General features: G+C 45.2%; 1 long non-coding RNA gene across 1 annotated transcript; it reads left to right on the top strand.

The window, feature by feature from the left end:
- Window positions 1-8,261: 8,261 nt before the first annotated feature.
- Window positions 8,262-25,944, top strand: LOC128114639 (uncharacterized). Its single transcript, XR_008219847.1, has 2 exons — window positions 8,262-10,710; window positions 21,565-25,944. It is a non-coding gene; the product is annotated as an uncharacterized LOC128114639 (long non-coding RNA).
- The last annotated feature ends 939 nt before the right edge of the window (window positions 25,945-26,883 follow it).

Genomic DNA, 26,883 nt, shown 5'->3' with positions numbered 1-26,883 from the left:
GCCGCCATGCCTCGCTTGAAAAGAAGACCCTTTCCCCCCCCTTACATAATATATTCATTATTTGGGAATGTTTTACAACACTCCCCAATCCCACTCACTTCCCATTCCACCCAGGTCCACCCTCCTACCCTTGAGCCCCCCCCCTCAGAAAAACAAAACAACAAAAAACCCCACTCACCAAGTCTAATTTGTGTCACCCATATACTTACTGGAGCGTGGTCAGACTCCCAGTGGCCAGCCCCTTAAAGAAAACCAAGTTGCGTTTTCTACCCCCCCACTCCCAGAAGCCAACAGCTGTGAAGAGCTACACTTCAGCATCTTTATCACAGCTTTTACGGACTCTCTTCAACAGCTTCCTGTCTGGACTGTTCCTTTTCTTGAACTGGCGCTTACTCCTGGTGGCATTTTTTTTTGGGGGGGGGTGGGCAGCGGGTGGGGGGCAGTTGTCACAGAAGCCTCCAATGTCTCTCTTAGTTATGAGTCTGGAGTCATTGATACCACTGCCAAAGAAGCTTCCTTGACAACAGGAGCGGTGGCGGCCTGGATCAACACGCCCTAAGCTTTCAATCAGCAGTGAGAATAGTCACCAGGGCAGGCTGAGTTCACACCTCCACCCTTTGCTGACACACTTGACTTGGGGCAGCACAGTGCTGAGGTAATCGTTTTCTTATCTCAGCCTATCAGGCTCGCCTCCTTCCTAGCTTCCTTGCAATGTTCCTTGTTGATTAGCGGTGGCCACGTGAAATTCTGGCCAGTAAGTAGAAGTCCTCTGAATGTGGGGTTTCTGGGGACTCTCATTTTCATGGCAAAGTGATGCATTAGAAGGTAGAAGGCTCTCAGGGACCTCCCCCTTCTTACTGCGAGATAATATCAGGAACTATAGTAACTCTCCTGACAGCATGAGGTAATGGGCATGCGGCGAATATTCATACTAGAGACCCGGAGAACAAAAGCTTCTGAGTCATGAGACCGAGCCTAGAACTACCTACGTTCGGATTTCTGGCTGTGTGAGATCACTGAATGGCCTCCTTGTTTCAGTGACTGAGGTTGGCTCTCCCAGGGCTTGCATCTCAATGTGCTGATGGTGGAGAGGCACTGACCGCTGCCGCCCGATGTCTGCAGCTCTCCTTCACTACCCTCCCCAGCGATGTGTTAGCTGTGGCTTGAGGGAAACTGAGTAGCTGGACCACAGGTTCCCAGCCCTCAGGGCCAAGGCAGATGACCCCATCCTTACCCACTTTTAGCCCTTTAGCATCCGCTTGATCTTCTTTACTTTTTATCGAGTTCTTTGTTACTATCGCTACTACTATTATTATGTGTGTGTATTTATTTATGCATGAGTGTGTGTCATGCCATATCTGTGGAGATCAGGGGACGGTGGGAGCCAATTCTCGTCTTCTGTCATTTGGGTCCCGAGGCTTGAACTCAGGTCATCAGGCTTGGCGGCAAGCACCTTTTCCTGCTGAGCCGTCTCATCAGGGGATCTTCCACTTGATTTTCTGTATTGTTATGTTTTCTATCCTAGTTCGATGTGAAAGCTTCAGGTCCGAGGCTGGGCCCTTTCCCCTTCTGGCATCCACTCTTACACTGTGTAGAAAGGAGCTTCTCAACGGCTGGGGAGGAATGAGTTCCAAGGCATCTTTCCTTTCTCCACAGCAGCACAGCGGGAGGTAAGCATATGGGGTTTATCTCCTGAAGATACACATTCGCTACCTCCTTGATTTTTAATTGGAGAACAGAAGGCCTATGGGTCCTACAGAGAGTTCTCCACGCCAATCACTAACACTGGGATGGGATGTCTTTTGGATTTTGGTTGCATACTGGTATTTTCACTTCTGTACCGCTTAGACACATAGTTCTGTGGGTGTCTGTGATGGTTGGCTTGAACCCCTTCCCACAGGTGTCGGTCTTAGGTTATTCTGTCATGATGCGGTGATGTGGAGCCTTTGCTGTATCTCTCTCTCTCTCTCTCTCTCTCTCTCTCTCTCTCTCTCTCTCTCTCTCTCTCTCTCTCTCTCTCTGTGTGTGTGTGTGTGTGTGTGTGTGTGTGTGTGTGTTAGGGCAAGGGTACTGGGGTGGAGCTCAGGACACTGCCCAGGCTGGCAAGCCCTCCCACCCTGTGCCCCACCCTAGCCCATCCTGTGTGCATCCTCATCACCAGGGTGGCATCTTCCTGGATTAATGTCACGACGGGCTTTGCCCTCATCTCTCCTGTGCTGGACTCCTCCCTCCCCAAACCCTGCACTGCTCATTCTTTCTCTGCAAGCACAAGAGCCTTTTGTGGGGCCCCAAGATGTCATTCCAACACAGAGCTCTGTACCAGCAACTGTGGGTTCTCCTTAAGGTAACTGTGGGTGGCCCTCCATTTATTTTCATGCTTCCTTTTTGTTTCTGTGGATTCTGCCCTCCACCCCTCCCTCCCCCCAGCACATGCCGTCCGTGTCATCTGAATGGCCACTTAGAGAGGGATCAGAAGTTTGTTGTTTCATTTCCAGCATAAATCAAAACTTTGTGTTCGTGCTGCGATGCGGAGTGAGTCCAGGAATAGCTTTGGGATTGCTAAGTGTCTGGAGAGCACTGACTACAGACATGTTTTGAAGCCGGTCATAATAGTTGCTACAGCTGTTAACAGTTCCTGAAAGAATGGCAGCATTATCCACCAGGCCTTAAAATGTGCCCGACTTGCATTGCACAGAAGTCACCCTGGGATAGATGTGGATTTTTTTTTTTCCCTTTCTGAAACCCAGCCATAAAAGTCTTCAATAACTAGAGAAATTCCTTTCACTGCTGAATCCAACATGAAGGACATTGTGTTGTGACAATTCCGTATCACAGCCCATGAACGTTGTCTTTGTGTGAGTGGATGTACGGGCTGTACTGTTTTGTTTTTATTTATTCTGCATTCTTTATTCTAATGTCCTTTCCTTTTTCCTGACCAGAAAGATTGTTATTGAGCCCTTCACAAAGCTCAAATCCTGCAGTGTGTTAAAAAATGTTAACAATTCAAAGAAGTTATAAAAATTTATAAGTTGGCTGAATGCTTGGGAAATATCTGCATATTTTAATATAAATAGATAATGCAAATATTTGTTCACTGCATTGAGAGATGAGTCTCTGTTTTCCAAAAGGCCCTGCTATTTAAATTTGATTTATTTGATTACATTGAAATAAAGGGTGCCCGTAGTGAATGAGGCCAAAGATGAAATGCCACCATTGTGAGCAAATGAGAGAAAATAAGTTAGCTATGTTGGGCCCAAACAGTACCTTCCCGGCAGTGGGGTTGCTTTGTGATTAGAATTCTCATGAAGGTGACTTGCTCTTAATCATTTTTTTTTTTTTTTGAAACTTCCAATTTAAGGTTAGGTGTTTCAGATTAGCTCTCTTCCTCCATCCCTCCCTCCCTCCTTCTTTCCTTCCCGTTCTCTCGACAGTTTTACTGTCTCTTTAGAAGATGAACTGACAGGGCTGGAGAGACGAGATGGCTCAGCAGGTGAGGGCACTTGCCGCCAAATCTGATGACCTGAGTTTGATCCCCAGGACCCACATGATAGAAGGAGAGAACTGACTCCTGAAAGTTGTCTTCCAACTTCCATACATACTTAGTGGCGTGCACAATTACATACACATGCGCGCACACATAAATATAATTAAAAGTTTTTAAGTGTATTGACAGACTTAAGCATGGGTTGGCTATTTTGAGGGGATAACCATACAAAGAAAAGTAAGTTAAGTAAAAATAATTATCATGTAAGTTTGAGGGAGATGCTCTGCTTGGTTTCCATAATCAAGATACACATTTAGAATGAGCCTGGGCCACAGGTCTGTGTAGAAGGATTGGGATTTAGGATTCTAGGTCTTTCTGAAGTTCAAGTCAAGGTTGTTAGTGGAGACCTAGAGGATGGGTGGAGCTCCACAGGACAACCTACCAGATAGGTCTCCCCCCCTGAGGGGAGACCCAGAATGCTCTAGGGATCAGACTGTGGCCGGGATAGCTGACATTGCAGAGGCATCTGTAAGAAGCAGCTTTTCCCACAGAGTTAGTGACAAGTCAAGAGGGTGCCCTCAGGGGATGAGTCCAGACAGTGGCTGAAGGGCAACTCTGGAGTTAAGACACAGGAATTACAGGGCTCAGCTTTGATGTTCTCAAATAAAAAAGCAAGAAGGTATAGATGTGTGCCTTCAGAAGAAAACTCTGCAAAGTGCTACTGAGTGGTCGCACCTCACATTCCCCAGCACCAGCTTTACTTGCCAAGGTCCCCGGGATAGGAGAGACCAAGGGGGGCTAAGAGGACAGGACAAAGCCTGCACCCAGGACTGAGCAAGTCTACCCATACAAACATACAAACTGTCTCACAGTGTCATCGGACAGCCATTGGCTGCCATCCCACACTGTGGCAAACTCACTCTCATGCTATCCAGGGTCCAGGTTACATGCTCCTCATGCCCCACCGTTCTCTGAGGCTTGTGGGAACCCAGATCACCTGAGGAGTCTGGCCTTCCTGGGGAAAGAGACTTGGGGAAGAATCCGTTGATAATGTCTCCGGGGGAGAACTCGAAACAGAGACTTTTGCTGTCCTGAACCAAGAGGCCCCATTGGCCAGAGAAATAGTATCAACATCTGATATTGTGGAAGGCTGACAGTATGCCGATCGTTTGAGAGCTTACTTAAAAGGAAATGGCAGAGCTGAGCCCTTGGTACACGTCTGTCATTGGGAGGCTGAAGCAGGAGCATCCAGTACTAATGTTTAACCTAAATTACACAGAGAGCCTGTCTCAAGAAAAACAGCATGGCCCTGGAGAGACGGCTCTGTGGTTGAGAGTATTTATTGCTCTTGCAGAGGACCCAGGTTTGGTTTTTAACACCCACCTGGTGGCTCACAACCATCTGTAACTCCAGGTCCAGGAGATCTGACCCTTTTACGGCTTGTGAGAGCACCAGGAATGCACATAGAGCAGGCAAAACACTCACACATATAAAATAAATAAATTTTTTTTTTTTTTTTTGGTTTTTCGAGACAGGGTTTCTCTGTGTAGCTTTGCGCCTCTCCTAGAACTCACTTGGTAGCCCAGGCTGGCCTCGAACTCACAGAGATCCGCCTGGCTCTGCCTCCCGAGTGCTGGGATTAAAGGCGTGCGCCACCACCGCCCGGCTAATAAATTTTTTAAAAGGTGAAATAAAATCAGCTGTAGCATAAACAACAGAGAGCAATTGTCAAAATAGCCCAGGAAACACATGGGGAAACTACTTTAATCCTGTTGTTTTCAGGATACTAGTGTCTGAAAAACCCTGGGTGCTGGTGACATCTTACTCTGCCTTTTCTCGTCTCCATAGTCTTTGTGGTCTCCAGTGAAAGAATTCCAAAGAGACATACTGAGTAAGGTATAGAACATGCTCTTGGAGAAGGAGGCAAATTGAAAGATTTTCCTTGTGAAAGGGTATATCTATACAAATATAAACAATTATTTAAGAGTATCTGAAATCATGCATCCATTATGGGTGTTTATGTTTGTGTGTGTGAGGGGATGCATGTGTATGTATGTATATGTGTGTATCAGGGTGGTGTGTGTGTGTGTGTGTGTGTGTGTGTGTGTGTGTGTGTGTGTGTGTACAATCATATTGTAAAATATAGGAAAGGAGGTATTGAAGGGCAGATGAGGGAGACCGATTGACTAGTGGCAGCCGCACCTGGCTCATCTCCACTTCCCATCAGGACTTGGTTTCTTTACCACCTCTCAACACTCACACTCTCTGCATGGGCAAGAATCCAGGTACTTCCAGGACTGGGGAAACCCTTTCATCGTGTTTTCTTCTTAGGCAGACTTCAGGGTGGGGCTTGGGAGAGAGGAAGGAATGAGGCGGAGGAGTGAGGGGAGTCTCCGACTACGGCAGCATTTGGCAGAGGCGGGGAGTGGTTTGTGTAAAAGAGGGGTACAGATAAAACTCTAGGGTTCTGAAGGAGAGGCGACCTTAAGGACCACCAGGAAAGATGTTCCAGAGAAGGTGACCTAGAAACTGGGCCTGAAAGAGTATGTAGGATTTCTTTATTTTTACTTTTTGGTAGGTGTGGGTAGAAGAACTTTCCTTCGGAAACAAACAAACAAACAAACAAACAAACAAAAACACCCAGCCCAAACAAGCACTGCACCACAGAATGTGTGTCTGAAGACAGGAGCATGCTTTCTCTCATCCACGGCTCTTCATGAGATCCAGAGATTAACAGCACCATGAAGTCTTGCTATGTTCTGGGTGGTGGCCTGCCCACTGGCCGCCCACCCTCCCTTCCTCCCTCCCACCCTCCCTCCCTCCCTCCCTCCCTCCTTCCCTCCCTCCCTCCCTCCCTTCCCTCCCCTTTCTTCCTCCTTTCATTTCCATCATCTCTATGATTACTTTACCCCCACACTTTCATTACACTGTGTCCTTGATCTTGTTTTACTAAGTGCTGAGACCGACATTCTCCTCCTTGGGCTGGCTGCCTTGTGACCAGGATGGACGTTGTGTTGGTGACTTTAAAAGCTAGGTCATGAAACGTCAAGAAGCCTCCTCCCAGAACCATTGGGACCCTCACCTTTGGAGGCTCAGTCACCATGTGGGGATATCAGGATCCCAGCTGGGGTGAAGGGCAGCAATACCACCTGGAAATGTGAATGAAAGATGCTCCTGACCTGAGTCTCCCTAGGTTGTCCATCCTTTCTACAGCCATTTTAGGTGTCACTGAGCAGAGCAGGTCAACACCACTGCAACCTTTCCAAAATCTTGGCACAGAACAGTCGAGCGTAATGAAATGGTGGTTTAGGCAGCTGAACCCAGACAATTGGTGCATACATCCGCAGCAACCATCACAACCAGTGGTGAGGCTCTCTTCTGGTTCATGGCTTTCTGTTCAGTAGAGAAGGGAGGGGGGGGATTATCGACTCTGGACAAGTCCTGGTTGGCTGATTTACACCTGCTATCTCATTCCATTTTCTTAGGACCACTAGGTAAATAAATATCCTTGGCCTAACTGTACAAGAGAGGTTGAGTGGCTTCCTCAGGGCCAGACTTAGTTCATAAACAGAGTTTCTGCAGGGGTCCCATACCTCTCTACCATGCAGTAGAGCCCTCAGTGTGAATCCCAGAAGGACTGTAAGTAGTCAACTCTGACCACCGCCCGGACCAAGATCTGGGGAGGCAGATGGAGGGAGGGGCACACTTCCTGCCTCCCAGATACTTTAGTCTAATTGGTTTATTCTTTGTGTATCAGTAAAATCATTAATATCTGCTACTGGTAATGTCACAAGTGCCCCAATTGGGGACCGTAAGTACTATGAAACCCCCCTAAGGTGTGTTTAAAACAGAACTTTTTGAGTAGAGCAGGATGAGGTGCTATTGAGTGACTGAATTGTCGTGAAGGTCACAGCCATTATGCACCACAGTTTAAAAGTTTTAAAGTCTGAATTAACAACCCCAATCATACCTCTACCCCAAATAAAACAGGCCTCAAATGTATCGTCATCTCGTTTGATGAGACCGTGCCTGGACAAAAGAGTGGCGGCCACAGTCCATATCTCTCTTGAGGAAAATGTGAGTGATGGGCCTAGTACACGGGCCAGGCTTCGTTTCTCAATAGTATGGTCCACCAACTATGAATGGCTGATTGGTGGGGAGACAGGCTAAGATGATCACACTTCACCATGAAACCATTTTCACAGGTAGGCCCAGGACTCAACATTTTTAGCAAGCTCCTATCAAATTCTGTTACATCCTGAAGATGGGGAGTTTTGAGGTTATAGGCCTAGGACCAGGGAACCCTGAGCTACTAGAGAAAGCTAATTGATTTGAGAGTGTTGTTCAGTTAGCCTGTTTCATTTAAAATTGTAAATGCGTTGAGACTTTGGACCAGGGGAGGGGTTTGCCCTCCTCCCCCCTCCCCCCACCCAAGGCCGTGGTCACCTCTTTTAGTGCTGTGGAGAGATGACAGAGATGACATTGATCTTAATCCCACAGTGCCTATGCATGAGTCTTAAATCCACCTACCAGGATGAGGAGAGTTGCTTTATTTTATTGCGGAAAGGGTGGTGGGGTGCGAATGGACATCAGTCTTTTTCTCATTATTGTCTCTGTCATTTAAGCTAATCTCCTAGAAGAGTTGCCGCACACTCTCTAATAAGGAGCTGCGGAAACAGGGTGGCTGTGTGGACCAGAGTCTGTTCCGTTCTGGCCAGCTGGAGCAGCACTGGACAAAGGGGAGTTCGAGGCCAGAACCCCACAGACTGAAGTGAGTGAAGGCTGGAGACCTCACTTTGCCTCTGTATCTGTGAATGTGCAAATAAGGACATGGCAACAGGCTGAGGAAGCCCGACAGGAAATCTGGGATTGAGTTTTGGGATCATCAGGGCCAACTTTCTTATTTGTATAGAGGAGTAAACTGAGGCACAAGGAAAGGGAATTGCCCGGCTAAATTCTGGCTCTTTCACTTCCCGACTGTGTCATCTAGGAAAACTCACTTGTCTGCTCTGAAATGTAGGATGCCAGCAGGGCTAATTGTCTTTGGGCTGAGTGAGTGAGACAGCAGGAACATGGAGAATGGAGCCTGGTTTGGGGACATAGTTGCTGTTTGCTGCCCAGGTTCTGCTTAGCAGCCTTCACAGAGCTAGCAACTGACAGAGTCAGGCCCAGACAGACCTGGCTGCATTTTCCCAAGCTTGAGCTACTGTGGTATCCAGAATCTCAGCATGCAGGCTCGCTGGATACCTGCATTTCCCAGTGTGGTCAAGTGCTATTTTAGGAACTTTCTCTACAGAAAGTGCCTGGGGACAATGGGCTCTGGCTGGCCGCCTCCAACCTCACAGTCTGTTCTCAGGGGTGGGTGGCCTCTATGTCCTGTCTGTCTGTCTGTGTCCCCAGGTGCCCTGTACAGCTGCCCTCTTCCTGCTTGTCTGCTACAAGGGACACAAATGTGGGGCTGAGGCCTCAGAGGCTATAGCCACTTAGTAGGGATATGTTCCTCAGCAGCAAGCTCTCCCTGAGGTTTGGGGTGTGGGACAAGAGGCTTCTGGCTGTGAGGTTTGAGTGAGTGTCTAATCCCTAATCTGCCTCTCTTTCCTCCTCTGTTAGAGCTTGAGCAGGAATGCTAACCTCACGTGATGGTTCTGAGACTCTGAGAGGTCTGGGCAAAGCACAGGGAGCTGCCCATACCCTGTACACAGTAGTGTGTCTGTCTCGGTAGCTTTTAACCTAGCTTCGTGAATTCAGAGGAGACTAGGATATAGAGCAAAGAACTACAATTTAAAATGCAATGGTATTTTAAATAATCACAAAGATAAAAGGTCAAAATTGAGAGTTAATTGAAAATATAGTGTGGTCCTAGAAAGTCAAAGAAATTGACAATGGTTCTCAGAGAGAGAGAGAGAGAGAGAGAGAGAGAGAGAGAGAGAGAGAGAGAGAGAGAGACAGACAGAGAGAGAGAGAGAGAGAGAGAGAGAGAGACAGAGAGACAGAGAGACAGAGAGACAGAGAGACAGAGACAGAGAGAGACAGAGAGAGACAGAGGAAGCAACTTTAAAGCTGTTTTTTCTAGCTCCGTGAGTTCCTCCTGCCTTTCCACTTCTGCCTGGGTTTGTCATCATTGTTTAAGACATTGACTTCAAAATAAACGTGCCAGGAGGGTCTACAAGGCTGATAATCTTATACTGCATGACTTTGAGGGGAGTTTTGATTAACAATAAGTCCTATCAATGGAGTTCATTTGCATTTATACTCTTAAATCAGGTAATGGAAGCCTGCTGGTCACGGTATAGTAGGCAAGCAAAATGCATTTTACTGGGTTTCAAAATGGAGGAAAAAAAAAAAACTCTCTTTAGAGGAGTTGCTGAATCAATGTGGATGATGACAGACCCAAGACTGGCTTCTTAATCCTCCTCCTTTCGTGCATGGTCACTACATTATTCAGGATGAGTCACGTGATGCTGAGGTAACAAGCACCCCCAAGGCTCCCAGAGACAGAAGCAAAATCATTTCTTCTGTAAGTGACATATCTCTTATCAGTTTGTCTGGGTCCCAGGAAGCCAGGCTGAAGCAACTTCTGTGGATCACACTGCCAGTTGTCATGGTCTAGGGACACAGTGGTAGACTCTCTGGTAAATCAACAGCTCCCACCTGGAAGTAGCTCACATCGCTTCAGCTTCAGATTGGAGGTCACAGCCAAAGCAAGGACGTATCTAGCTATCACAAAGTGGAGAAGCGTTCCTACTTTGGGTCTGGGTGAACAGCTCCACTATGTCTACACACACGCTTTTGCGGCTACCAACTCCTGGTAGGTTATTGACCTGCTCTTTGCTGTCTTCACAGCGCCAGGCTGCTGTAGAAATGGATCAGTGTTCATGTGACGGGACCAAAATAGGAAATGGTGTCAGAAAATTTGATCTTCTGTTTCGTTTCCTCCTTTGGCACCTCTCCTTCCTTGACTCTGGTCTCAGTGACTGGCATGATCCTGGGTCACCATTCAGCCTCTCCAAGCATCTGTCTTGCAGATGGCAGATGGGGACATTCTTAGTCCTCTATGGATCATAATGGACATGCAAAGGATGGTCAATGAGGACCCCCAGTGCCCTCATCTGGGATTCTTGAGTGCCCATCAAGGCTGAGTTTTCCATTCATCCTGCTCTTCAAATTCCTACTAGGCACACAGTCTACTCTGATCTCTCCACTACTACTCCCCTCCTGTTTCCATGGTAAGATTTCCTGTTTCTATCTGGCTTTGTCACAATGTTCTTGTCTATGAACTAGGGTAACATAATCCCTATTAACTCGTGGATTGCTGTAGGTTAGGAAAGATCCCTTCATATCCCTAGTGACTGGCCAGTCTGAAAGAAACTCACCAAGGCAGGCTAACGGCAGCTATAGATATGTAACATGCTCAAATGAATATTATTTTGAGAAACCATCTCACATGATGGCCTTTCCCCCAACTTTGAAAGATCATCAAGACTGTTGCTTCTGAACACCTGAGGGGTCTGCTCTGCTTGAGGGCAGATGGGTATGCCTCCCTTTTTGGCTCCTCAAGAGGCCCTAGAACACATGTATAGATTTTAGGCTATCTCTGTTGACTTGAGGCTAAGCCACTGGCCTTACTGAAGAGAGACTGAGGCCAGAGAGAAGAAGGGATGAAGGATTCCAGACAGATTGGTTGAGGTCAGGCGTAGGAGACCAGGTTACCATCATGTTTCTTGACATACCTGCCTAGAAGAAGACGCCAGCAAAGAAAGGGGTCATTTCTGATGATTCACAGATCTTTTCATAAGCAGATTTATTTTTCCTTGTAAGGCTCTGGGTGACTAGACAGAGATAATAAGATTAAAAAAAAAAAAAAAAAAACAACTCTTTTCCTCTAAACGACTGGTTAAAATGTGGTACAGGCTGTGAGTTACTCAAGGTCATTATTGTGCGATGGGTTATCAAAGGCCTATGCGAAATGTGTGGGACTTTTATGAGCTTGTTTTTATTATAGTAGACTGTCTGAGGGCCCCTTTTGTACAAAGTGCTTTGAAAGTTCTAATGGGACCCCATAATCATCTGTGTGATTATGAAGGTCAAATTGTGCCGAACAAACCCCAGAGCTATTTTTGACCAAATTAGTGGATGAACAGAACAGAATATTAAAAAAAAAATAATAATTTTGTTGTTGTTGCCCTTTTAGCCTTGTGGGCACAAGGAAATCTCTCTTGCAGTCGAGAAAGTGACTGCTGTCACACGTTTTCCCACTTCTCTTGTTTTCTGGTATCACGGCCACCATATCTACCCTGGACAGCAGGGATACTACCTACATGGTACAAAACATTTAGGGTCCCCATGAAAAGGATTCATTTTTTTTGCAATCAAAAAGAAAAAGACATGAACTTTCAGGTGGAAGAACATGTGGTAGATAATAGGACAGTTATTATCTGTATTATATTATGTATCCCAGCATAGCCATGAATAGATTATTCATAGAGTATTGTGAAGGATGGGGCCATGCAAGCACCACCACTCAGTGCCCCTGAAGGTCTAACGTGCCCCTCACTCCCTTTGGCAGCACAGGGTCTGGCTGAGAAGGTTTTCTTTCACTGGGTTCAAGGACAGGGCTACACTAGGTTTGGGATGAGAACTGGCCGAGTGGCCCCACCTCTGTTTGCCGAAGTGTGTCTGTGCCTGTCCCTGTAGCCCGAGTCCCGGGATGCTCTTCCACCGCGAGGCCTGTGCTTCCAGCCTCCGTTTTCAATGTTCATTCTTACACTAGGAAAGTGAGGTTAGAAAAGCAGTGGACTGTTTCCTTTCTCCTGTGAACCAAGAGGCTGAAAGGATATTGTATTCATTACCCACAGGATGGACTTGGAGATACAGGTGATTCAAGTTCAAACAGGTCAAAAGCTCAAGTCCCCACTGAGGCCGCTGGGGTCAAAGGGCACCTGCCCTCTGCCCCCAGCTTTCTAGTATTTCGTATTGACATTGCGGTTCTGAACGTACTGAAAAGAGCTCAGATCGTGGACTTGGGGAAGGGAATGGACACAAATCAGGCTCATTTTAGGGGGATTCTTTGCCTGTAGCTTGACTCCAGGCTACCTAGAGCTGTCATTGCTCCCTGGGACAGTTATGTTTCCTAGAAACTCAGATTTCAGGTCACTCACTGTTCTGAGGCTAAGACGCAGCTTCTTGCCACTTGGTATCTCCTCTCGGTAATATCCTTTTGCTGAGGGCCGTGTTCTCATGGCTAGATAGTTTGTAGCCAGAAAGCCTTCATCTGATGAGTGATAGAGATGTCACAGGATGCCCATGTTGCCTCATCACACTGAGACTGAGGAGGAAATGACCTCTCTCACACCGGGGCCTTGTCTGTCTGTCTGTCTGCCTGTCTGTCTGTCTGCACTATCTACATGATAAAGCTTTAGTGACCTTCTGGCTTCCTTGGTGCACTTGGAACTCACAGGATGCAGCCCTAGGTTGCAAAGCTGAAGCAGTGTGATAGTGGAGACATCACCTGAGCACAGAGAGGGCCTATGAGCCATGCATTGCCAACAGGTGGGACAGACACATTTGGACTTTCAGGGGCCCTGGATGGGTTTGCCATGATGGCCCTGTTCCCATGAAAGTAAATATATTAATATCTGCACCTTTGGGTTATTTAACAAACAAATGGCATCATTATCTGTCACAATATTTCCTTTCTCATGAAAATTCACTGCTTTCTTCTTATTTGAAAACATTTTCTGTGTACTCTGAAAGTTTTGTGGGATGTTGACCACCTGTTGTACCAGATGGTTAAGCTGTCCATGCTAACAGCAAGCAAATGTCTGTATCCTCAGGATGACCTTGGGAGGCTGAATATTTATGAATAGGAGTTATTTTATTACTCTAAGTGGTAATAATACATGTTACAAATGGGTGTGGTTCATAAAGAGGGAGAGCTTAATTATATAGACAACCTACATGTCAGTGTCTCAGGATTGGCAATAGACTCGTCTATGAAGCCCTTGACATTCCAAAGTCAAACTCAAAACATTGGTTTTAGGGACAAAGACCAGAGGTTTTATAGATATTGAGGTACTGTGGCCTTTGGTCAGGATCCTGCCTCAGTTAACCACAAACTTGGGCAAAAGTCTTCCTAGGCAAGTTGTTTCCTTCTGTGCTGTGACTCCCTTGTCTCTAGATGAAAGCGATTGACCGAAGCCCCATCGAGAGGATGAAATGAAGTGTTTGCAAAGTCCTTCGTGCAATGCTTGGGACACTGTATGTTTTCGGTGTTAGTTACTGTAATTGCTGTTATAATTGCCATAATTACCATTATGAAGTTATCTTATTCGACAGACAGAGAAACTTAGGATTCTCCATCATTTTGCGAGGCAATCATTTTGCTAAGTTCAGACAGGTAGTTAAGAAAAAAGATGTCAGAGGTTAGAATTAAGCAATAATTTGTGAAGAGAAGGAGTGGGAGGTAATATAGCAGTTTCAAAGGTAGTTGAACTATAGTAGTTCTTTTTATCCTACTCTGTCCAGCACTGGATATGAACTATGCCCTTTCCAGCATGTCACACTCTACATGCTCCCTCCCTGTAGTGACTTGGCTATCACATCAACTGTCATGTGTTGCTTGGTTTGAGTTCCAGGAACCCTTTCGTAGTAGCCTAACGTGTGGTCACAGCTTTATCCTCACATCACCTCATTATGTAAGCGTTGTATCATCTCAGATTATCACAAGAAGGGTGACTACAGTACAGTATCGAGATAGAGAGAGGACGTTCACATAATCTTTGTCATAGTACATGTAGCAATTACTCCATTTTACTATCACTGCTGACGTCTTTCTGTGCTAATCTACAAATCCAGCTTCATCATAGGTACATATACATAAGAACCGTAGTCTATAACGGGTCTGGTACCGGCTGCAGCTTCAGGTACCTGCTGGAGTCAGGGAACATGTGTCACGGCTAGGATGGCTTATTGTACCAATCCTCACCAAACAAAGACTGCTGGAGACAAGGTACATGGAGAAAAGGCCCGAGACAGTAACAAGGGCAGCAGGGAATTGAAGGGTGGAGCTTAGCTGCTCAGCTGTGGACTTTCTCTTCTGATGTTTAGAGGAGGAGAAATAGCTAAGTCACACAGCAGCACTGGCCATACCGTATCTAGAATGGCTAAAATCTTAGTCTGGAGATGACCATATGAACAGCATAGTTTGATCTTGTCGCCCTGCCCCAGCTCCCCAACACAAGCAGATTACAGCTGGATGCATCAGACCAGAAGTATATAGAGGAAAATACCACCCAGAATATAAAGGTAATGTGGCCATTTTAATGGTACCAGCAATAATAATGGTATTAATATTACCATATTTGGTGCTTTTAAATAGAAAAAAAGTCCTTTTTGGGGGGGGCGGGGGTTCAGTTGTAAGTTCATATTGTACCACAGTGCAGCTACTGTCTTAATCAATGGCTGAAGAAACTGAGTCTGGTTGCTTTGTCTAAATCACACAACTAAGGTTTGGGCCTTCAGTAATAGATCTTAGATCTGTGCTATCTGTTGAATTCTTAGAAAATCTTCAGATTGACCATAGCAGTAGTAAGTGTGGGCCAGAGAGATGGTTCAGCAGATTGGGGTTGGGAGCAGTGACATCCTGACTTCAATAACTGGAACCCATGTGGTAGAGAGAGAAAGCCGACTCAGTAAGTTGTCCTCTAGCCTCCATACTCTCTCCATGGCACACACATGGTCCCCCCAACAACAAAACGTAATTAAAACAACAATAATTGTATTTGTTGAGCTACTACTGTTTCTTTGGTCCCGAGCCAATGACTGATCTCACAGTTTCCCATGGCTCTGTCACAAGGTGTAGATAGAGTCTCAGCCCTCTGTAGTTGAAGAAACTCAGACTCACTTAGGGCATATGACTTATTCCTGATCCTAATTTTTGTAAGCCCAGTTCTTACTTAAGGTTTGTTTCAGTTCATGAGACAAGATCTGTGTGCTTGGTACTTGATGATTGGCATTTGAGTGGATATAATTTTAATCTTTAGTCACTATTAGCCTGTGTGGTAAGTAAGTACAGACTGCTGTAAAACAGGACCCCGTCAGACTAGAAAGACGGCATCATTTATACAAATGAGCTGAAATGTAGAATTTTCAACAATGAGCCTGAGACGTGAGGAGAGACAATGCTCACCCTTCCTTATTGATCACTGTAAGATCTCAGGTGTGGGGCAGTGAGGCCTTGAAGGTCTAGACAGCGTCAATCTTTGCTTTCATCTGAAGATCAGAGGAGCTTTCTGGCTGAGCCCAAGTAAGAATGCCATTATCGCTCTGTCTCAGTGGCTTTAGGGGTCTCCACACTGCTTTCCGCTGTCTGTCCTATTGGGGGTTTCAATATACACAGGGTTGGATGTAACACGCTCTGCTTCTCAGAGAAAGATCAGATTGTCAGGACTTAGAGACAAGCTGTGAATTGGTCTTTCATGCAGAGCATGGTTCACAAGGCCAGACCCCAGCCTTACCCCGTTCCCAAGGACTCATTCATCACGAGGACTTGCCGAGATGTGAAAAACAGCCCTCAGTTCTTTCCCCAGCCATTTTCCACACTGCCTTTTGTGAGCCCGAATATCTTGGAAGATTGTGGGTTTGATAAATAAACAATAAACAGTATTTTTTGAGAAGGGAAAGTTTCTATGAACCTCCCAAGTCAAGTTCAAAGTTTTAAAGGCCCCATGCACTGACTGCAAGCATTTGGGGGTGCTCTGTCCAGAGCACAGCTGTCCATTCACTACTGTTTTGTGGCAGTTAACTGGAAAACACAATCATCCCTGCAGGGTAGAGTTGATTAAACAACCCATGACACTTGTTTCCCTTATAGACTACCTTAAAAGTACTTATGAGGCCTTGCCCTTCCCACTGAATTAATCACATCCATTTTCTGTAGGGTTCCTCTCTGCCACAGTCCTAAAAATACCCGGCGTCTTGCACCATTCTCCCCTAGTTCCACAATGGACAGACATAACCAGGGAAGTATAAGTGATTGTTTTTTGGTACGGTTTGGTTCTTTCAAAGGAATAGATAAATCATCATGCTACGTGATGAGAAAGGAAATGACAGTTTTTATCTTTTATTCAGGTAGCCTAAATTTACATGAGACCACAAAAAGTTCCTGACAGGATGTTATTGATTGCATTTACCCAGCTGGGGCTTGAGATGGGTCTTCCTGCCACGTCACGGGGCACCCTCTTCCTCCCATTCCTGCCCATGAGTCAAGTCTGAGGTCCTCTGCGTCTCCCATGAAAGTGGATGTTTAGGATAGATATCTCAGGGCCTTGGACAGATTTCCCACCAATCATTCTCCCTTCTCATCAGCAACAATACCCTCTGTTATTGAATGCTCCGACTGACAGACAAAGGGAAGCTCAGTCATTGTAATAACTCTAGTTATTGAATACCAGTTTTCCTCATGAATGATTTGTTTATATCAACTCACATAATCTTCAAACCTCCTTTCCGAGGGAGGGGCTCCTTTTAATCCTCATTTTAAAGGTGAGGAAGTGAAGAGCCTGACTTGTGGTTTAAGGCAAAGGCAACCCATTCTCCTCTCCCACTTCCTTCCCTGCTTTCATTCAAGCCCTAAACATTAGCCCTTACCTTGTGCCTAGCGAGCTCTGTGATGGAGCCGAGCTGGCAGCCGACAAAGCCTCTGTCTTCATTTGAGATTAACCAATCGCGTTTCTTCCTCGTGGACTTTTCCCAGACACTTTGACCCGCTTTCTAGTCTTTCTAAGTGATAGTCTCAGCTGTCTTTCCAGTTGGATACACCTGAGCTGTTTCAAGATTCCAAGTTTTATATGTGACTTGATGTTCCTGTTCGAAGCCTCCCTGTCCTTATTGGACATCTCTTTCCCATGCCCCTTGGGAAAGCTGTTGCAAACTCTTGCCTCCTGAGGACAGTCGCTAAAGTCAAAGTTACTGATATTTCCTGGACTGTGCTGCACACACACAAACACACAGAGATGGGGGAGGGGGAAGGGGGAGAGAGAGAGAGACATATTCAGGAAGAGACGGAAGGACTGATGGTGATCGAGATTATTGGACTCAGTTCAAGAAGAACTTTTTCCTGATAAAATCATCATAAAAGGTGGATTTTTCAACAGAAATGATAACAAAGCCAATCCAGGATTCCCTGATGATCAGTTTGAGAGTGGGGCATCCAAACCTCTAATCCATGATCCTGTGGGCTTAAGAGGCAGTCTAGACTTAATAAAACATTGGCTCCTAAAGAAAACTTCTAGATGCTTTATTTGGGAGCAGCTAAGTTCACAACTTCTTCAGCTTCCCACTGTTACCACTCCTCATTCCGGGTGGTGTGAGAAAGCCATGGGCTGACTGGCTTTGTCTGAACCTACCACACTGGAGAGCAACTGGAAATAGATTTAGTATAGAGATGACGGGATGTAAGTTTATGTTTTTGGCCATTTCTGTGTTATCTCTAGTTATGTACTGGCATATCTTCCAGGGAAATTTCCACTGCCCAGTGTGTTGAGACCTGGAATAGTGACACAGAAATTGGGCACAGAGGGTCTGTCTTCACACTTATGTGTTTAAGGCTCTGAGCACTAGGTGGGAGCCAAGGAGAAGCAAGATTGGAGACAGAGTTGGAAGATGGTGCATGTAGAACTCTCCCAAATCCTCCAGGTCAGTGGCAGGAACTTGACTTCAATTTGCCCCCAAACTATAGACTGTATGCCATTAATAAAGACACAGGTTTCCAGCAACTGTTAGAAGGAAGACATTCTTCTTCTTCTTCCAGTTCTCTCCATTAAAATTATAAAATTATAATCATGGAAAGAGCAAAAAGTAGAATAAATATCACCTAGGTATTTCAGGTAGTTAGTAAAAATATATTGGGGCTAGAGAGATAGTTGAGTGGTTAAGAATGCTCACTGATCTTGTAGAGCAGTGGTTCTCAACCTTCCTAATGCTGTGGCTCTTTAATACAGCTCCTCATGTTGGGGTGACCCCCAACCATAAAATTATTTTCATTGCTACTGCAAACTGTAATGTTGCTACTGTTATGAATCATCATGTAAATATCTGATATGTGACCCTCAAAGGGGTTATGACCCACAGGTTTAGAATCACTGTTTTAGAGAATCAGAGTTCTATTCCTAGTGGCCACATGGTAGCTTACAACCATCTGTAACTACAGTTCCAAGGGATCCAGTGCTCTCTTCTGGTCTCTGCAAGAACCAGACACAAATATCCATGTGGTGTATTTACATACATGCAGGCAAAACATTTGTACACATAAATTAAAAGTAAATACATCTAAAAATAGGTTATTATTTTGGAATTTGTTGTATTGTAGCATTTGTCAGCTTTTACAGTTTGCAGTTTGTTGGGATTTCTTTTTGAATGCTCAATAAATATTTACTTTTGTACTTCATTTTTTTGTTCTTCAAGGAGAACTCTCAAGCACATTTCATCTTTTGGAGGTCTGACCCCTACCCTACACAGGTACCACTTAGTGTTAAATGAAGTATGTGGAGGACATGTATCCTTGACTAGCCTATGATTTTTCTTGAATCTCTAGGCCATTAAGAAAGAGTTTTCACTGTTAGATATTTATTGCAACTGTCTCCGAGGCACTGGCATGTAGTGTTTTCTTTGCCCTTTGAATAGATAGGAGAAATCCCCAGTGTGATATCAGAGTGTTCCCATGCAAAGTTCATTTTTCATTCATATCATGGGCTATTGGTTGTAGTATTAAGGCAACTCCACATAGTTAAAAGGGAGGTTTGTTTTGTGGGGTAACTTACAAGTGAAGGGAAAGGTGTAGCACAGTCTGGCGGTGTTCTCTGGAGAACTCTGCTCGATCTACCTCCAGCATCCAGGATCCAGGAACTGGCACATCTGGATCTCGGGTCTTAAGGGCTCCCATTGCAGCCCCACCTTGTAGGCATGACAGTTACCTAATGGGGGTAGTACTTCCAGGTCAAAGCTGGAGCAGCTACCCACTACAGTGGTCCCTTGAGCATGTCTACTTACTTTCTATAGTATGTTCCCCCTGGCTCCTTTGGGTTTGGGGAGTCAATGAGATGAGAGCAGCATCTTGGTAGACTATGACAATAATTCCATCCTGTAGATCCAAGTGTACCAGGCATGGATTTGTCCACAATCCCTTGTTCAGAATTAGCCATATTGTCTCACGCAAGGAGACCAAGCAGCTGCAGACACACAAGTAGAAGCACTCTTCTCTAGGCTTCACTATACGTGTAAAAAGAAAATGATAATTTTTTGGTAGGTAAGAATGGTCTTACCAGCTGACTTGAGCTCATGGACTCTGAACCAACAGCTAGGGATCCTGCATGGGACCAACCTAGGCCCTCTGCATGTGTGTGACAGTTGTGTAGCTTGGTCTGTTTGTGGGACTCCTAGCAGTGGGATCAGGACATGTCCTGGCTCTTGAACTGACTTTCGGGAACTCAATCTCTGTACTTGCTTGCTTCATCCAACCTTGATGCAGCGAGGGAGGAGCTTGTCCTGCCTCAACCCATGGGAGGCCTGCTCCTTTCTGAATAGAGATGGAGGAGGGGTGGATGGGGAGGGGGTAGATGGGAGGCTGGGAGAGGGAATGGGAGGAGAGGAAGGAGGGAAAACTATGGTCAGTGGGTAAAATAAATGAAAAAAAATTAATTAAAAAAAAAGAATGGTCTCACAAGGGGATTGCCATAGTTGCCCAATGCATTTTTTTTTTTTGTAATTGGATGTGCTACTGTGCTTTGGTGGAAAGAGAGAAGGATTTGGAATCAGAATAACTGGATTTGTGTCTGTCCCAGAATATTGCTTATTAGCTGTGTGACCTCTCTTGAGACACAATCTTTCTGAGCATCAGTTTTATTAACTATACAAGAGGGCTGATAATAACGTCTGCCTCACTTAGTGCAGGGCTTATTTTCATGGTCAAGTGAGATCAAAGACCCAGTTTATTGTACTTAGTCAGATGCTATACAAATATAAGTACCAACCATTTTTTTTTTCCCTTTGGTTCAGCCTTGTTGGATGCTCTGGCTGAAAGATTAAGTGAAGATCAGTCAAGGTGACATGCTACATTTGACCGCCTATAAAACAGATAAAGATGATGATGTCTCTGTTACTAGGAGACCAGACAACCTTTTCAGTCAGTCTTCTTCCAGAGACTATTGATTGAAGGTGGAAGGGTATACCCTGATACATGCACGGAGGTAAAAGGACAGCTTGCAGGAGCTGGTTCCTTTTCACAACGTAGGTTCTGGGGTTCAAAAACTCAGGTCGTCAGGCTTGGCCACCAGGGCACCTGCCCAATCTACCGAACCAGCCCTGGTTAAGTGGTTTTGGGGGCACACAGCTCGGTCCTGGGTTTTGGAAGAACCTCTTCCAGGATGCATGCAGTGCATAGTTTAATGTCCTTACTTATTTCAGTGGGATTCATGATTTGTGGGGAAATTAGCACCACTGATGAGAAGCCAAGTGAGTTTCTGAATTTATTTCTTAAAGTCCTTAAGGGTGACAGCACTCTCAAAAGATGAGGCTTCCTGGAAGGGCTTGGACTCTGAGAGGTAGGAGTTGGGTTGTCGGCGCAGAGAGTTCATGCTAAACCGTGGAGTGGGAGGGACTAGCTGAGAGAGGTGGGTTTGAATAGCAGGCATCCAGAAGGAGGAACTGAGGTTAGAGGCTGGTGAATACTTGGCACACCCTCCCCCCATTCCTTGTCCTTGTGGCCTCTGGGGACCAAAGCTCAGGGCGGATTTAAGGCCTTATGCAAGCCTTCCTGATATAGCCCAAGCAGTCCTTGTACATAAGTCTGTTAAAGTGAGGCCCCACTCAGCAGAAAACAAGGCAACAGAAAGGTTTGGGCTGAGAAAGTCAGAAGCAATATCCCATAGGCCTGAAGCCCCTGAGACATTCTAGAGGCCAGAGACATCTCCCTGGGATGAATGAGATGACTGTGGCCTTTGGGAGTTTCCACTTTCCAACACATGAAATTCTCAATGACTGCAAATATGAATCCTTGCCTTCTGTTTTTCCTCTCTTATCTGTAGAAGTCAAACAGTCCCAAAACCTCTGGACTCATTTGTGTGACCTTGAAACCATCTATCTGGAAAGAGAACAGGAAGTAGAGGATGCCATGGCAACAGATAACCGAAGCCAGCATGGAATGGAGCTAATGGGCAGGGCTGCTCTCTGTGAATACTTACCAGTGAGCCCACAAGTCGTCAGTCACCATCTGTTCTGATCGGCTGATGTCAATGTTCTCCTACTCATTGAACTGACAGTCTTGGTCTGATACCTGTTGCCCATTGCTCAATGCCAGAAAGTTTCATAGACTTCTTCTCCTGACTTGGCTCACCATAGAGGGGTAGGAAAAGAAGTCGAAGGGATAAGAAGAAAGGAGTGTCCTGAAGTGACAGGTGGTTCTTCCCATGGGGACTAGCATCAACCAGAAGTGACTGGGTTGATGTTGATCGTCAAACTGTAGCTTCTCACCAGCATCTTGTGAAATAATTTAAGTTCAATCTAGTGCAATGAAGAAAGCTCCGTATTTTAGCATGCAAAATCTCAAACTGCTGCATCTAAGCATCTTCTCTTGTATGTGAGTGTTAAATGGCTCTCAAAGGCTCTGCCGTCATTCCTCTGCTTAGGAGGATGAGAAGACTCGTGTTCTATGATGGTAGAGGGTGATGGTGTGATGCCCCAGTGGAGTCTGACTTACCAGCTGGCAAAGGGGACATTACCTTTGTACTTTTTAGGGATTAAGAAACGCTGATAGAGACCCCATGACAGATGAGAGACCAAACCATATGTTTCTTCCGCATGAATTAAAATCAGACCTTGATTTGGTTTCAAACAGGAGAAATATCGAATCCAAGAGTCAAATCCAAACCAAGCCAACTAAGAAAACAAGAAGAGAGGCCAAAAAGAAAAGGGAAGGAATGAAAAGAGTAAAAAGCAAAGGAAAAAGAGAAGTGCAAGATAAAATCCTGAGTGACTGTGTTATTGCCACGAGCATGGCCATGGAATGGCAAGGCTTTCTCCTGAGCCAGGCTCAGAGGAATAGTAAGACTTCTTCTGGTCAGAGGTCAGCCATTGACAGTGTGTGCACAAAGCATCCACATCAGTTTCCTTCTCCAGGGTGACTGCAACCTGTGGCTGAGTTCCTACGGAGACCTCCTACTGAAATGAGTTAACCAGCCTGGAACCGGCCTCACTCCTGCCTTATAGAATAAACACACTGAGTTTCTAGGCTGCTCTTAGTGCCTCTCCATGGAGTGCACAGGTTACCTCATCCCAGCTTTTGGTGTGCCTGTCTGTCATTTCCTCATTCCCTTTTGCCCCAGTTAGGTCAAGTACAGATCATGGCACACACCGTTGATGTCTCTGTTTTAACACAGAGTCAGTAAAAGGAGCTAAAATAGTCTTCTAGAAAAGGAATCCTTCAACATGTCCGCAGACAAAATTTCAGAAGTTTTAAAGATAAATATTTTTCATATATAAAAGCGATAGGCAGATTTAAAGGGACTTAAGGAGAAATTACATGCCCCTTAAAAAATGTTTCCTTTGCCTGGATGGGGTAGGATTAGGACACTGGAAGTCTCTGATTAGGGATCTAGAGATATGAACAATTGGTCTAGAGATGGGCATGCTGTAGTTTATACCTGGATGTCACCCAAAGACCCATGTTCGGGTCTTTTTAAAAGCTTGGCATAGCCCATAGAGCCAGTAGGTGGTGGAAACTTTAGGAGGTAAGGCCCTGGAGCAGAGAAAATAATATGTATTATTATATATAAATATGTAAATGACTGCCCTGTCTATATAGACAATTTTGTTAAAAAGATAATAACCATAGATTTGTGTGGTCCAGTCATTTGTCAGTACGATTCAGGATGACAAGAGGTGATACTTGCACATCAGCTTATTATTTAGTCAGTGCTTGAGAAAATTCTGTGTCATCTCCAGGCACCATAGCTTTCTATGCAGGCTCAAGAATGACTTCTCTTTCCATGGGGCATCTACCACACATCCCTCCTCCAAAGTCTCAGGGAACATTGCAGAAGAAGGGGTGGGAACAGTGTGAGAGCCAGAGGGAGGAGGGGTGTGGAAAGTTGACTTCCGGGCAGGGCATGACTACTGCCTTCTCTTACTCAAAGGAGTTGTGATTACCTGCGGAAGACCGGATCTGTCAACAACTCATCATGGAAGGAGGAGGGGCTCATGAGTCCCCATTCCTCTATAAGGATGTATGATGCACAGGGAAGAGACATTTTCTTTAGTGGTGGTAAGGTACACATGCTTCTGTGATCAGACTCCCACCCACAGTTCTTTAAATAACCCTAATGGAAAACACACACACACACACACACACACACACACACACACACACGGAGACATGAATGAAAGTCAGAAAGGTAGTTGGGAAGAGGAAGGGCATCACTGCAGGTAAGAGGGAAACAAGAAAGGGTGAATCTGATCAAAATCCATTCTATACACATACAAAAACGTCACAACGAAGCCCCATCATTATGTATTGTTAACACATGCTAAGGAAAATCCTTAAGAAGGATGATGTCTCTGTGTTCTTCGGTGTTGAATGTGCTGCTCCTGAGGAACATCTTCCACGAAGGAGAGGTGAAATTGCACTATCACTCACAGTGTAGCTCTCAGTGCCTGTGTGTGTTGAATCTCTCTTCAGATCCCCGACAACTACTCATTTAGTCTGGTCGTGTCATAGCTCATAGCACCCAGTCCTCTATGGTGCTGCCCTGGAACAGTGGCTTCCAAGAACTTTATTATTGATTGTCACTTGGCTGCTCTGTTGATGATCATGAATGCACCTGTGCAGAAAAATGCAAAGGCAAATTCATTTTCTGCCCATGTTGAGCTCACTATCAACATTTGAACTATGAACTACAAATGTGGAATAATGTATGTTTTCAACCACATCTTCTCTGGGATGCAGGTTATATCACTGCATTCCTAGAGATCTCTTTCAATGTTGACAGTAGGAGAGGATCCTCAGAGCCCATCAAGAAGAGTTTTCACATTGCTGTGAAAAGACCAGTCTGGGAAAATGATGAGGGGACATGCATTGTAAAGATCCATGGCCATGCGCACTGTGGAGCAAGTCTTTAAACACCTTAGAGTTGGAGGCCACTCCTGAACACCTAATGTGACAAGGAGCCTGTCATAGGTGGGGATGGGGGAAGAGTGGATCAGATTTAGAGTAGCAATGGGAGAGGGAGAGAGAGAGAAAGAGAGAGAGAGAGAGAGAACTGATTACACTCCACTAGGGGTCTATAGATGGGAGACAGTATTGTCTTGGGAACACTGAGAGACATATAATGGCAGGTCCAAGCTGAGGTAGATAATAAATTCAGAGTCCTGAAGTACCTTATGTCCAGTGTGACTGAGTCAAATCAGAATGTCAGCACCACTCTGGAAGCTAAATCTGAGTCCAGTGGACTGATCTGTTCACAGACACGTGCTTGTAACAAGGCCTGGCTACAGGCCTAGGCAATCATGGAGGTATGGAGACCAGGCTTATTTAAGGCATCTGGTCAACCTCACGATGGGATAGATAGTTGGAAAGTGCTCTGAAGAGAATCAGTGGAGGAGGGGAGGGGTGGAGCCTGTGCTATTCACAGTATAGGGTCCTAAGATCCAAATGGCATATTGGTACTAGGAGATCTCAAGCAACTGAGAAAATACACATAGGTCTGTGGGGTGCTGTTTAGAATGTGACAAATGGATTTGGAAGCATTGGAGGTGCTATGTGTGGATTACCAGACCTGGCTTGGAGTCAGCTCTTCATTAAGCAACAAGTCTGCCTGTATGAGTGGCATAAGTTTTCAAATGACACCAACTACTAGGAAGGCTATGCATGTGTTCATTCCCTTCATTCACCTGTATACACACAGACATTTATATGGAAGTGCATATAAGTATATATAGTTCATGTAAAATAAGATATAATTCATATCCCATATTTTACAAATGTACATGTCAGGATAGGTATTTATACCATTCACACCTGTGTCTCTCCCATTTTGTCGATGTATGTGGTCTTCTTCATTTGCTTACTTAATTCTTTTTCATTTATGAAACCTATTCTGTAGCAAACAAAGTTTCATGTTTCTTACCTAAATGAGCCACTTTATTTTGAGAAATGACCCTCAGATAGCACAAATGTTCGTTTCTTCACTTCCCAGGAGAACAGGACAGGTGTGATGCTGAGTACTCGGCTCTCTGTCTAGTCACAGCTTCTTTCCAGTTGATAACTTTTGTGTAATTTGGAAATGATCTTCGTTTAACCCTGTTCATCCAGCTTGAACTTTTCTTTCAGTTTACAGGGCTTCTTGCCGCGTTTTCATTAGAAAAACTTCATAAAGGAAAAACTTGAGCAAATAAAGGAAATGAAAACCCCAGTGGATGTTGTGTAAGAATAGAATCGTATCATTACTCATGAAATATTCTTTCCTATAAACAGAATGAGGAACCAGACTAAGAAGCATCGAGTACCGTTTAAATATGCTGAAGGGTTGGAAACTTCAGCTGTGAGAGCAACCCCCATCGCTGCTTATGTTTAGGAGGTATCTCTTTCTCATTCTTCACATCCACTAGAATTTTGAGAAGTGACACAAGAGTAGGCTTTGAGCTTTGTGGTTCTAAACTCAGTGTCAACAGCAAGAGGTAGCTGGAAATATCTCGTGTGAGTGGCAGTCGTATCACAGGTTGAACGAGGGAGGGTAGAGGGACGGGGCAGATCACATGGTAAGGCACCGGCAAGGGTAAGCCTTGAGTGCTGAGCCATGAGTAGTGGATCTGGTGGAATGTCTCCACTCTGGCTGACACCTCAGCAGGAGATACACATTCCTTAACCACAAGAGGGTTGGGTGGGTGGATCTCAGCCAAGTCCCTTTCTAGGTATTGTATATAGTCTCTTGGTACAATCTGCAACCACCCTGAATGGGGATGTCAGCGCCAGAACTCCACGTTGCATCAGCTGTGGGTGCATCACGGTAAAGCATCTCCTGTTGCTGCATCATACTTACCTTTCTCCCTGATAGGGAGCTCCTGAGCACACATTCCAATAAACCTCCTGCACACAGATCTCAACGCCTCTGTTTTCAGGATGCCCACCCTACTTCAGCTACCATTCAGCTATATAGACAGAGAGCAATTTTTCATAGCTGTCTAGTTAGACTGGAATATTGGATTGAATGCAGGGCAAAATGAGATGGAGGTGTAGAAAGGACTCACTGTGTTGGGTGAAAGGGCAAAGTGGGAGGATCAAAGCGGACAAGGTGAAGAGAGGAATAATAAGCACCAAGGCAGACATGGCTCGTTTGTGTCAAAGTATCACT

This window comes from Peromyscus californicus, unplaced genomic scaffold (genome assembly GCF_007827085.1).
Source record: "Peromyscus californicus insignis strain IS unplaced genomic scaffold, ASM782708v3 Scaffold_19__1_contigs__length_69161282, whole genome shotgun sequence".
In the NCBI taxonomy this organism is placed as follows: domain Eukaryota; kingdom Metazoa; phylum Chordata; class Mammalia; order Rodentia; family Cricetidae; genus Peromyscus; species Peromyscus californicus.
The sequence above is the reverse complement of the archived record's forward strand: the minus strand, read 5'-3'. Positions and strand labels throughout refer to the sequence as shown.